The 12,125-nt window shown below is 45.3% G+C and overlaps 1 long non-coding RNA gene across 1 annotated transcript in view; it reads left to right on the top strand.

The window, feature by feature from the left end:
- The first annotated feature begins 8,768 nt into the window (after positions 1 to 8,768).
- Positions 8,769 to 12,125, top strand: part of LOC121033445 (uncharacterized) — a 46,035-nt gene continuing 42,678 nt past the window's right edge. The window contains exon 1 of the long non-coding RNA XR_005791912.1: positions 8,769 to 8,972. This is a non-coding gene — a long non-coding RNA (uncharacterized LOC121033445). The remainder of the gene's footprint in view (positions 8,973 to 12,125) is intronic.

Here is a 12,125-nt window from a genome sequence, read left to right as displayed (position 1 = left end):
AGACTCTTTCATTTCTTAGGATTCTAGAGGGCTGGCATACAAAGGGAAGCAGAATTGTCTTGGAAGTCTTGCATCATAAGGTCATTTTCAAACTCTAGACAAGAACAGAATGTTGGGTGGTACCCAGGGAAACATCGTCCCAAACCATAGTCTTTTGGTTTTATTTTGGTGACTGCGGACAATCCTAAATGCTCACCATGATGGACTGTTGGCAGGTTAATTGCCAAGTAGAGAGGAGTGCACATGGCCAAAGCATTTATTAATGATTGGCTGTTTGCCTTGACAATCTCAATGACTGAATCAAGTCAACTTTGTGAACCTCTTGTAGCTTTTTTTGACAGTCAACTGTTGAGGGATAAGGAAATATATTTCAAACCAAATTTAGTCACCCCTTCTCCTCAAGTCACCCCATCCAACTGGATCCTCTTCTCAATTTCCTCATTTTTATAAGGAAAAAAACCATCTCTCCATACCTGGATTCGTGTAGTAGCCTTCGTGCTCAGGAGTTGTCAGGATTTTATTTTAAGAGGGAACCTAAAAGTGTATCCCATGGCTTGATGTCCCATGGCTGTCTCCTAGTGGCAATCTTGAGGGCGTTACTTTCACTAACTTGTATCCCCTAAATGGTTCTGATTCCATAACATGCGCATGAGAACTGAGTATTTTGCTTAACATTTGGGGGGGGAGGTGGAGAAAAGCATTCTGAATTTGGAGTCAAAATTAGAACAGGCTCATCCGATTTAAGATTATAAAGTAATTCACCCATGTTTCCTTGAAGTATATTTATATCATATTATTATTATTATTCTTTCTTTCTCTTCTTTCTTTCTTCTTTCTTTCTTTCATCTCTTTCTTTCTTTCTTTCTTTCTAGAGAGAGAGTGAGCAGGGAAGAGTGGCAGAGGGAGGGAGAGAGAGAATCTTAAGCAGGCTCCATGCTCAGCTCAGAGTCCTACAGGGAACTCGATCCCAAAACCCTGGGATCATGACCTGAGCTGAAATCAAGAGTTGGATGCTTAACCCAGGTGCCCCTCATCCGGTTTTTTATAATCTTGAGTAACGTAGTCTAGAGTTAATCTTTAAGTTTTATCTCTTTCCCTAGTTATTACACTTAGGATTTCTTCTTCATGTTTGTTTGTTTGTTTTTTTTTTTGTAAAAACATTTTTATAATAAAGTTTCTTAAAAGCATTTTATAAATTTTTTTCAGGAAAAATAATGATCTACTTTCTCTCTTCAGGGAATGTAGTTCATACATCATCGAGGCCTCGCATGTTCTGATAGTCGAGTCTTTCGTTGCCCGATTTGCCTTTGCCCAGGGGACTTCCAGGGGTGGGTATGACAATAGGAGGGGCCTACCAGGGCCTTCAAATTTACAGCCCAGAAGCTTCCATTCTTGCCTGGGTCTAGGTAGCACTGCTGTTATTTATACACCCGAAGAGTTGGCATTAAAAAGACTGACAATGCCAAGTATCGGTGAGAAACAGGGCTTCTGGAACTCTTAAATGCCACTGGTAATAAATTGTGTATCAATTGATATAAACACCAGAAAATTGTTTCGCAGCCTCCGCTGGGGCCTGTGACAGAAAGTTCACCATAGGTATGCACCCAACGAAAGCGTGAACATATGTCTCCGGAGAATTAGTGCAAAGATATCAGAAAAGTGTTACTTGTACTGGCTCCAGACTGCAAAGTCAATGACCCATAGACACTAGAATAAATACATAGCTTATGGTGGATCCATTCCTTCAGTGGAATACTATACAGAAATGAAAATAATCTAATGCAACGATGTGGCTAAATCTCACAATGTTGAGCCAAAGAAGCCAGACCTAAACGAATACATGACTTACAATTCCATTTACGTAAATTCAAACACAGGCAAACTAACATCTGGGGACAGAAGTCATGATATTGGTTGCTTTGGAGGGGGAAGGAGGGGCTTCTTACGTGAGGGTGGCTTCTGGCTGGTAATGTATTTCTGAATCTGGGTGGTTGATAGATGGGTGTATTTTTTTGAGATGAGCTAGCAACCTACAAGTGGATAATTCTGAACTCCTCTCTCTATAGGCTATAGTTCAATCCAGGAGATAATTTAGGGGCTCCTGGGTGGCTCAGTCGGTTGAGCGTCCGACTTTGGCTCAGGTCATGACCTGACGGTCCATGAGTTCCAACGCCGCGGCGGGCTCCTCCTGGGTGTGGGAGGGCCATGCAACATAGGCTAAGAGGGTCGGGCCTCGATGGGGTGACCTGGTTGGAAATTGGACGCACCTGCAGAGCAGTACGAGCCTTCATCCCAGGAAGAGCAACAAAGTCCGAATGGTGGTGGCTGGGTCCGTTTCGGGAGGTGAACGCTCACCAGGAAGTGGGAGATGAAAGTAGGCCAAAAGGGAACCAGCAGAGCAGGCGCGGAGCTGGGGTCAAGGATCGAGGGGCAGCATGAGGTGGGGGGCCGTCTCCTTGGAGCTGTGTGGGCCGCTTAATGGGGAGAAGCTGGAGAGAAGGGGCAGAGCACCAGCACCTGATCTAATGATACCTTTCACATTTTAATCCTGCAAACGGTGTTTGTTCCAAGCTCAGGCTTCAAAATGGATAAAAACAAGTGCATACGCATCGCAGCGTGCACATTATCCACTGAATAGAACACCTGGAGGTTAGCTGTCTTCTCTAGGGAATGAGCATAAAGCTTTCCTGGCGAAGGTGCTTAGACCGCCGCTCCCCACCGTGCAGTTAGAGCTTAAAATAGCACGACGGACTGTTGGGAGGCGGAGGGGGTTGGTACTGAAATTTGTTTGTCTTTGAATTATCGTTAGGGCCACAGTACAACGCAAGGAGAGAATGTTTTGCCAGAGCCAGGAAGTCATACAATATTTTTATTCCAGAACACTTCAGTTGGTGCTCAAATGTCAATTAAATCAGCAGATGGTTAGCGACTCCTCTGTACAAGTTCAATGGTATAATTCCAGAATTCAAAAGACCCACACGCTGTGTGTGTACATATTTCATTTCTTCATTTCGAGCTGGGAGACCTGTCTTTCAAGTCAATTTTATTGTCAATCTGCTTGGCAATGAAAGAGCTATGGGCTCTTCATTCTATCGAATATTGTATGAAGTCGCTGCTATGATTTCATACAGCGTCTCCTGTTTCCTTCCGGATTGTGACCTCGGCTTTTCAAGTGGATGGATGATGTACTTGTCAGCAGTGTTGCAAATGAGCGAAGTGAAACTAGAAAATGCGTCCGGGGTTGCCCAGGTGGGCAGTTGGAGAAGGAGAGCTGGCATGGGGACATTCTGAGGGCTTCGTCACTGCGTGGGACCCACGTGGGGTCTTGCTCAGACATGCTTGTTCACGGCTTAAATCATCCAGCCGCAGAACACCATCTAACAATCACTTGGCACGTCAGATATGGGCAGGACACGTGGACCAAAGCCAGAGGGTCTTATTTATTGGTGTGTCGACCTAACCTGGAGCTAGAAGAAAGCAGTAGAAGGCCTCATCTCCGACAGAGGCAGGGCAGGGCAGGCCAACAAATTGCGATAGGGAAACAAGGGGCGATGGTCTCGTCCAGTTCTCTTTTGTATTTACTCTTCACAAATGCAAAGTATGAATCCCAGGTTTGTTTTTGGTCCATTGGAGAACGCAACTATCAGCTTCGGGCCCTGACATCATAATTTCGTTCTAAGCCGTCCTGTCTATTCTCAGGCGTTTCCCGGCTGCGTGTGTGTACCCCCTTGTCCGTTCCATAAATCATGATAGGTAAGCAAATCTTTCTCTTGACCTTTTGGAAAGATAACGTGACCAATAGTTTCTGAACATACTTTTGCCAGGCTTGCTTTGGGGAGATAAATGTGGCCTGTCTCGTCCGTGCATCACTAAACAGTAGCATGATTTATGAGGAGGAGTGGGGCTTGTTCACTGTGGTTTACCCAAAGACTTCGCAAATGCCTTCTTTTTGGAAGAACCGTGGTGGGTTGTAAGAAGACACAGTAAGGATTTCCGAGAAAGACTTTGACCGTGAGGATTTCTGCAGTGGTTTCTACCCACCAAAGCGAGGCAGCACGTAGAAGTCGTCATATAGTCACTTGAATCATCTAGACACTCTTTTTGAGAGACGTGGGCCTTGGCTCTATATTTTTTCTGTACGTTTACACAGACTGTGCCAAAAAGGTCTTCAGCGAGAAGCTTCCTTCCAGCTCCCAGTTACAGATGTGCAATCCACCTACAGAATGCAGGGAATTTAACCGAGAGGCAGAGGAGAAATGGAGTCGGCGTGGCCCGTGGGGAGAGCCCTTTACTACAGCGTAAGCATGATCTGGTCCCCCCAGAGAAAGGACAAAGAGAAACTCTTTGTGTCTCATGTGTCGTGGGTGAGACACAGGCTGCGGAGTTAAGCAGGGGTTGGGTTTTGATCCCTATTTGTTGGGCACCCCTAGGTACCTAGCTTAGGTTCATCTGTCTCACTCCCTTGTCAAATGAGGATAATGTGTACCTCAGACTGTTGTAAGCATTAAACTAGACATTATCCCGGCATCCGATGGAAGCGTGTTTTCCTACCCGGCATGAAGAATTGGAATGATCAGTCCTACCCCTATTTATAGCACATGATTATCCTTACTCCCTGCGCTGCCTCTCTGTTATTATTTTGTTTGTTGCCTCTCCCACGTTCCGTTCCTAATCCTGTTTCTTATTCCCAGCAGGCACTCCAGGGGAAGATCGGAGGGGTCTACACCATGCTGTTCAAATCATCGGACCCACTGCCTTGTGCCCATGAGCGAAGAGCTGCGTTTCAGCTCCCAGGGCTGTCTCTTTAGTTTAGTTCACCCTCCAGAATATACAGAAGGCTCGGATGACGTACTTCAGTTGGCAGAATGAGGTTGGGACTTTGTTTTAGGATCGCTCAATCAATTAATCAATCATCAGTCAACACACACACACACACACACACACACACACGCTTTTCTTTCTCTCCCTTTTTCTTTTCAGGGGACTTCACAGGATTCTGTTTTCTGTTTGGGGTAAATATTCACTTACATTTTTCATGTAAATTTGCAGTGTATTTTATCTGATGTTTATTTTATTTTATTTTTGGGAGAGAGAGAGAGAGAGAGAATGAGTGGGGAAAGGGCAGAGAGAGGATCCCAAGCAGGCTCCACACATAGGCAAGCAGGCACATCCCAAGCAGGCTCCAGTGTGCCCAACATAGGACTTGAAGTCACGAACTGTGAGATCACGGTCTAAGCCGAAATCCAGAACCAGATGCTCACCTGACTGAGCCACCCAGGCTCTCCTGAAGTAGTTTTAATAGTGCCCACTTTTTTTTTCTTTTTGCTGTTGGAATAATGGGCGCCCTCTGACTTTGGTCTTCGCCTTTTGTCAGGAGTCGGATTTAATACCCACGGTCCCGTTCTGAGCAGATTCTGCTTGAATTCCCTTTAAAAGCGGATGTGAATAATTCTTAGCTCCAGTGCATGCTGGGTCCCTTGGCAGGGGAAAAGGGAGTCATTATTTATTTATTTGTTTATAATTTTTTTTTTTAGCGTTTATTCATTTTTGAGTGAAAGAGAGAGAGAGAGAGAGAGGGAGCATGAACAGGGAAGAGGCAGAGGGAGAGGGAGACACAGAATCCAAAGCAGCCTCCAGGCCCTGAGCTGTCAGCACAGAGCCCGACGTGGGGCTCGAACCCACGAACTGCGTGATCATGACCTGAGTCGAAGTCAGACGCTTAACCGACTGAGCCACTCGGGCTCCCCTTTTATTTATTTTTTTAAATCCCCACTGTCTTCTTTCTTCTCAGAGAACTCGAGTCTGTGACAATGCGTTCTCTCTATTACCTACTGCTGCTAGAACATTTGGACTTTCCCGCTTGGGGATCTCATTTCAGCGGACTGTCAGTACCCCTCTTTTTGAAAGGTTGTTTCCTTGGGCTTGCAGAATGCAATTCAGTGCAGAAAGACAGGGAGGCGGGAGTCATGAGGGCAGGTGGTGCAGCCCCTGACGCCTCGCCCCCAGCCAGACCAACTGCAGAGATTATCTTTTTAAAAAATTATTTGTTTGTTTATCTAGGAGCAGAGAGAGAAGGAGAGAGAAGAATCCCAAGCAGGCCCTGCATTGCCAGCGCAGAGCCTGACGTGGGGCTTGAACTCACGAACCGTGAGATCATGACCTGAGCCAAAATCAAGGGTTGGATGCTCACCACCCAGGCGCCCCAGCAGAAGTCTTCTTTTGTCAACCTTGAGGGTATTAAGAAAGCGTCACAGTTTTGTTTCATTTTAATTCATAGACCGTACCCTGTCAAATGACCCACTTGGGGGCGCCTGGGTGACTCTGTTGGTTAAGCATCCCACTGGGACTCAGGTCATGATCTCACGGCTCGGCTCGTGGGTTCCAGCTCCACATAGGGCCCGCTGCTGTCAGCCTAGAGCCTGCTTCGGATCCTCTGTCCCCCTCTGTCTCTGCCCCTGCCCCACTCATAGGCGTGTTGTCTCTCTCTCTCTCTCTCTCTCTCCAAAATAAATAAAAATATTAAAAAAAATTAAAATGAACATTCATGCCTTTACTTCTGTTTACTTTGGTGTCGATATCGCCATCAGGGGCTTTTTTTGTCTTTATTATTTTGTTTTTCTGGCCCACGGCTTAACTTTTAACTTCTATGTACCATTTTATTTTAGGAGTTGCCATAGGCAAGATATAGTTGGGTTTCCTTTTAACCCAATGGGAGAATTGCCCCCTTTCAATAGGGATATTTAACTCATGGCCATTTGTGTGAGTGAAATGGAAACATGTAGCCCCTTGTCAATTTTATTGTCCGCTTGCCTGTCTACGTGTTTTCTTTCCTTATTGTCCAGCCACTTGCTAAGTGCGTGGAACGCTTTCCATTTTGATCGCACTGTGCAACCTTTCTGTTTCAGAAATCTCTATTTCTGTAGTGTTTAAACTTGAGATCAATTCAATGATGACAGGTTGTTGTTATGTCCTTTTAGTATTAAAATTGCTTGCATTTACCCCTGCTCGCCGTACCGTTTCCTGATCTCTGATACCCCGATTTGCAATTATAAATCTGGAGTATTATTACTGTTGAATAATTTTCGTGACATTACATATCAGGTTTAGAAGAATTTTTTTTTAATGTTTATTTATTTATTTATTTTGAGAGAGAGAGAGCACAAGGGAGGGAGGGACAGAGGGGGGGGGGGGAGAGAATCCCAAGCAGGCTCTGGCTGTCAGCACAAAGCCTGACGTGGAGCTCGATCCCACAAACCATGAGATCATGACCCGAGCCAAAATCAAGAGTCAGCTCTTGATTAACCAACTGAGCCACCCAGACTCCCCACATTGTCAGTAGTTTTGATCCTGCTTCTTATGAACATCAAACCACAACTCCATTCTGATTTTGTGCTTTTAGTTTCCTGCATCATTTTCTCAGTGGTTTCTTCATTTATCCTAGTGAGCTTGTAATCTCAGTCCATATTTTAGTCTGTTCGTTTCTTGTTTATTTTTCACTTAAAAAATGGAGTTGATACATTCTTGCATTTTAGTGAGAGCACAAATTAGATCCATTATAAAAATTTCTTTTGTGTTTTATAGCAGCTTCTTTCAAGTGCTTGCTATTTCTTTGAGTCATGTAGGTCAAAGGGGGAAAAGGTGAATGAAAGAAGGCTTTAGGTGTCTGATGTGAGCAACTGGGTGAATGACAACACCATTTGAACATTCCACGCTGGATATGTTACGTTTGAGATGTCTCTTAGATAATCTTCTGGTGATATATGAAGTATGAAACTCACAAGAGAGCTTGAGGGTGGAGAAGTGAATTTATATGGGTCCTACTGAAAACTTTAGGACCCTTGAGTTTACAAGAGAAAAGACCCAGTCCTGAGAAACGCCAACACTGACATTTTGGGGAGAGGAGGAAGAGTGTGCCCAGAAGCAGAGAATTATGTAGGGGGAAAAATAGGATATCACATGTGACAGCATCCAGGACGGGAAAGGGGTGGAAGCCACTCTTACTGGTTTAGTTGTGGCGTTAAATGAGCCACGTAGGGAATCTGGATCTTCCGGAGTAGGTTCAATTCACCCAGCCAAATATAAAACGCACGCTAACTGGATGGGATAGAGTGAACGGCCATCCAGTGAACACTGGAATATGAGGGGAAAATGAACCTGTCTCCTCTCTAGCATCCCTCGTTCACCCTGTGAGAAGAGGCAGCCTGATGGCATTAGACCAGACGGTGGGACAGCCGTGCTATGTGTTTGGGAGACTTGGCGGTGTGTGGAAACGTCTGGTTCTGGAGCACCGCATTGCTCACCCATTCCAGCTCATTTAAGTAGACCCGGAAGTTATTGAAAACTCAGAGACTCAGGTTTGGAGTCTCTGCGGTCAGGAAAACCCCCCAAATTATATTCCCCAGGACTCCTCACAGAGACGGTCCCATGATGGCCGGACACGCCTCGCCCCTGTTCCCCGGTTTGCACCCAAAACAGAGACCGGCGACACCGCTGTGAGGTTCTCTGACATTCCAGATTCTGAAAGCTTGATATTTCTCTTCCCGGCCCCCTCTCCCTTTCCAATAAAATGGATTCTGGGCTGCATCCTTGCTTGTCTCGTGTTTGTCATTGAAATCTCTGGAGGTGGGTCGGGTTCACTTCCTTGAGCCCTAATTGCGGGGGAGGCCAGTTTCTGTCTTGCACAGATAGGTCCCGCCATGTGGCACATTGCCCAAAGTATAGGAAAAGGATTCAAACGATGCCGCAAAGGCACAAATGAGACCAACCGCGGAAGCCGAGCGGATCCCAGTCGTGTCGTCTTAAAAGCCTCAGAAATGAGGAAGCAGAAAATAAGTCCTGACACAGCGTTGCAATCATTCTGTGTTGTCTGCCCTCATGGCATTTCGAGCACCCGCCGTCTTAAAAAGAAACGAAGAAGCAAGAAAAAAAAAATCTGGTTTCTCAAAGTTCATTTTGAAACATGAGAATAACTAGTAAGTAAGCAAGCTTCTTACGTTTTCTAACTTGCTCTCCCTGTCTTTTATTCTCTCTATTTAATTCTTTCAGACGTCACTGTCTGGAATAGACTATGAGGCCGTGGTTGGAATGGTTTGATTTTCCGGGGAGCTGTCCTGTGAAGCAGGGAGGGTATTGGCTTTGAGCTGGGGCGGGGGGTGGGGGGAGGTGAATGCCGGGCTCCACACTGTGTGATGTTTCTAAGCTCCATGATATGCAAATATAGGTTATGCTGTATGAGGGCTGTATGTTCCGCAGAAGGGTTGAGTGGCGAGCAATGCCACGGCTTCCAGAATGGGTAAGCATTTCTTGAACTATAAATAGGTGTTGCGTAAAGGAGCTTTGTGATGAAGGAAAATTGGAAAGTGCTGGCTTAAAGTAAAACAAGGCTATTACAGTACCAGCGACCGTATCTTCTTGAAAACAAAATTTTTTTTACATTTATTTATTTTTGATAGAGAGAGACAGAGTGCGAGGGGGGAGGGGCAGAGAGAGAGGGAGACACAGAATCCCAAGCAGGCTCCGGGCTCTGAGCTGTCAGCACAGAGCCCGACGTGGGGCTGGAACTCACAAACCGCGAGATCATGACCTGAGCTGAAGTCGGATGCTTAACTGACTGAGCCACCCAGGCGCCCCAACCATGGACCATATTTTCTTGTGCTGCACTTTTTTTAACTGGAGGAAACAGCTCCTCCTTTCTTTTTCTTTCTTTCTTTCTTTCTTTCTTTCTTTCTTTCTTTTTTTTTTAGTTTATCTATCTATTTTGAGAGAGAGAGAGAGAGAGAGAGACCGAGCAAGCAAGAGAGGGGCAGAGAGAGAGGGAGAGAGAGAATTCCAATCAGACTCCGCACTGTCAGTGGTCAGAGCCCAATGTGGGTCTCGAGCTCACAAACCGTGAGTTCGTGACCTGAGCTAAAATCAAAAGTCAGATGCTTAACCGACTGAGCCACGCAGGTACCCCTTTATGCTATACCTTTTTTCCCCCCCATAATGTGGTCGTTCCATAACTGGAGGCCTATACCTCTCTCTCCCCTTCTCCATTTTGCCCATCCCCCCACTCCCCCTCCCTTCTGGAAATCACCAGTTTGTTTTTCCGTATATCGGTCTGACTTTGCTTGGGTTTGTTTATACGTTTGTTTTGTCTTTAATCTCCGCACATGAGTGAAATCATATGGTATCTTTGCCTTTTTCAGTCTGATTTATTTTACTCAGCATAATACCCGCTAGGTCCATGCATGTTGTTGCAAATGGCAAGATTTCATCCCTTTCTATGGCTACGTAGTAGACCATTATTTATAGACAGATGGCAGCTGTGTTGGTGATAAGCACAGCGTAACACATAGAAAGGTTGAATCGTTATGTCGGACACCGGAAACTAATATGTGTATTAACTATACTCAAAGAATAGGGGTGCCTGGGTGGCTCAGTCCTTTAAGTGTCTGACTTGGGCTCAAGTCACGATCCCCCGGTTCGTGAATTTGAGCCCTGGGTCGGGCTCTGTGCTGACAGCTTGAAGCCTGGATTCTGTGTCTCCCCCTCTCTCTGGGCTCGGGCTCTGTCTCTCTCTCTCTCTCAAAAATAAATAAGCATTAAACAATTTTTAATTAATGTAACTTTTCTGTCATGAAAAAGCAATCCACTTTTATTGGGATTGCATAATTGGGATTTACGTAAATAGAAGGCTGATCCAAAGCATCCACAACCTTACCATTTGCGGACCACTGGTAACGCTTGGATGCATTTTCTTCCAGAACTTTAAAAAATGCACATATATATTTATAATTGCCAAAGTATGGGATTATGCCTTTATTTATTTTGTGCCCTGATTTTTTTTCACTGAATAATACATGATAACAGACTTTCATTTCCAAACCACACACCTACAGGGTTATTTTTAATGTAATGTGGGTGTATTGTAATTTATGTAATCAGCTTCTTAGTGTTGGACATTTAAGTTTGTCTACAGTATCACTATGGAAGCCTTACGTTATTAAAAATAATGCTGTGATGAATATTCCTCTACCTCTTTATAGTCTCCCTTAATACATCTTAGGGAAGTTAATTGAACTCTCTCATGCTTCAGGTTTCTCATCTGGAAGATGGGACTTTCAATAGCATCTGTCTCATGGGGATGTTATAAGGATTATCATAAATCTTCTATGTTACGTTTAGATCATCGCCCATGATCTATCACCCAGGAGGTGTTGGCAATTATGACTGTACTGCCCTTCTCTATAACCTGTAATCTGACCCAGCTGTACTCATTATTGCCTGTATTCCCCTGGTTTTTCAGATGCTGGTCAGGGCTCCCCCAGCAGTCATCTTCCATGATAAACATGGAAGTCCAAGTGGTAAGACCAAGTACATCCAAGGTCTCCAGGAGCCTTAGGAGGAGGATCTGGGGGTTGTAATTGTCTTGGAGTGTACCTTGCACCCCCACGTGAGTCAGCAAGGGCTGAGCCAACAGGAGAACACCCCAGTTAGTCTCTGACCCAACAACCTACAGGTTTCTGAACAGGATACCCTGCTAAGGGTGAGCATTGGTGGGTGCCCTGCCCGCTATAGCCTCTCCATCTTTATAAAAGGAGGAAGATGGTAGGTTTGTAAAATACTTACCTCCATTGGTGCACATCGCTTGTTATTACCACAATTGAAAAACAGTTGCGGTATGGGGTATGGGGACCGTTTTACCCTTAAATCTCAGAACTTTCCTGTGTTTGGTCTGGAACCTTTTCCTGTGAACTATCAGAGTGGTGTCTGGGAGGTCACAGCAATTCCGATTCTGGCTAGATTTGCTCTGTTGGAAACAAGTTGGAGGCGAGGGCCCAGGGTGGCTCTAGAAGCTGCTGTTGAGGGTGGGAAAGACTCTTATCCACAGTCCTGGGTAGACTTGTCAGAAGTTTGGTGCTTTGATGGCTCCTCCGGTGTCCCAGAGGTGTCTGATGACCCTCTTCCCACCCCCGAGGGGCGTTAGTTTTCCTCGGGCCCTCAGATTCTTTCTGTAGATTTAGTTTCACCATATGGAGATATTTGGATGGCTCTCTGAGTCTTTGAAAGACTTGGCTCTAAACCACTTCCATACCAGTCTGTTCTGTCTGGACCTGACTTTTCAAGCTACTGTCCACCAACCC

This window comes from Herpailurus yagouaroundi, unplaced genomic scaffold (assembly GCF_014898765.1).
Source record: "Herpailurus yagouaroundi ecotype Mexico unplaced genomic scaffold, PumYag 159, whole genome shotgun sequence".
In the NCBI taxonomy this organism is placed as follows: Eukaryota; Metazoa; Chordata; class Mammalia; order Carnivora; family Felidae; genus Herpailurus; species Herpailurus yagouaroundi.
This window is presented reverse-complemented; position numbering and strand designations above follow the sequence as displayed.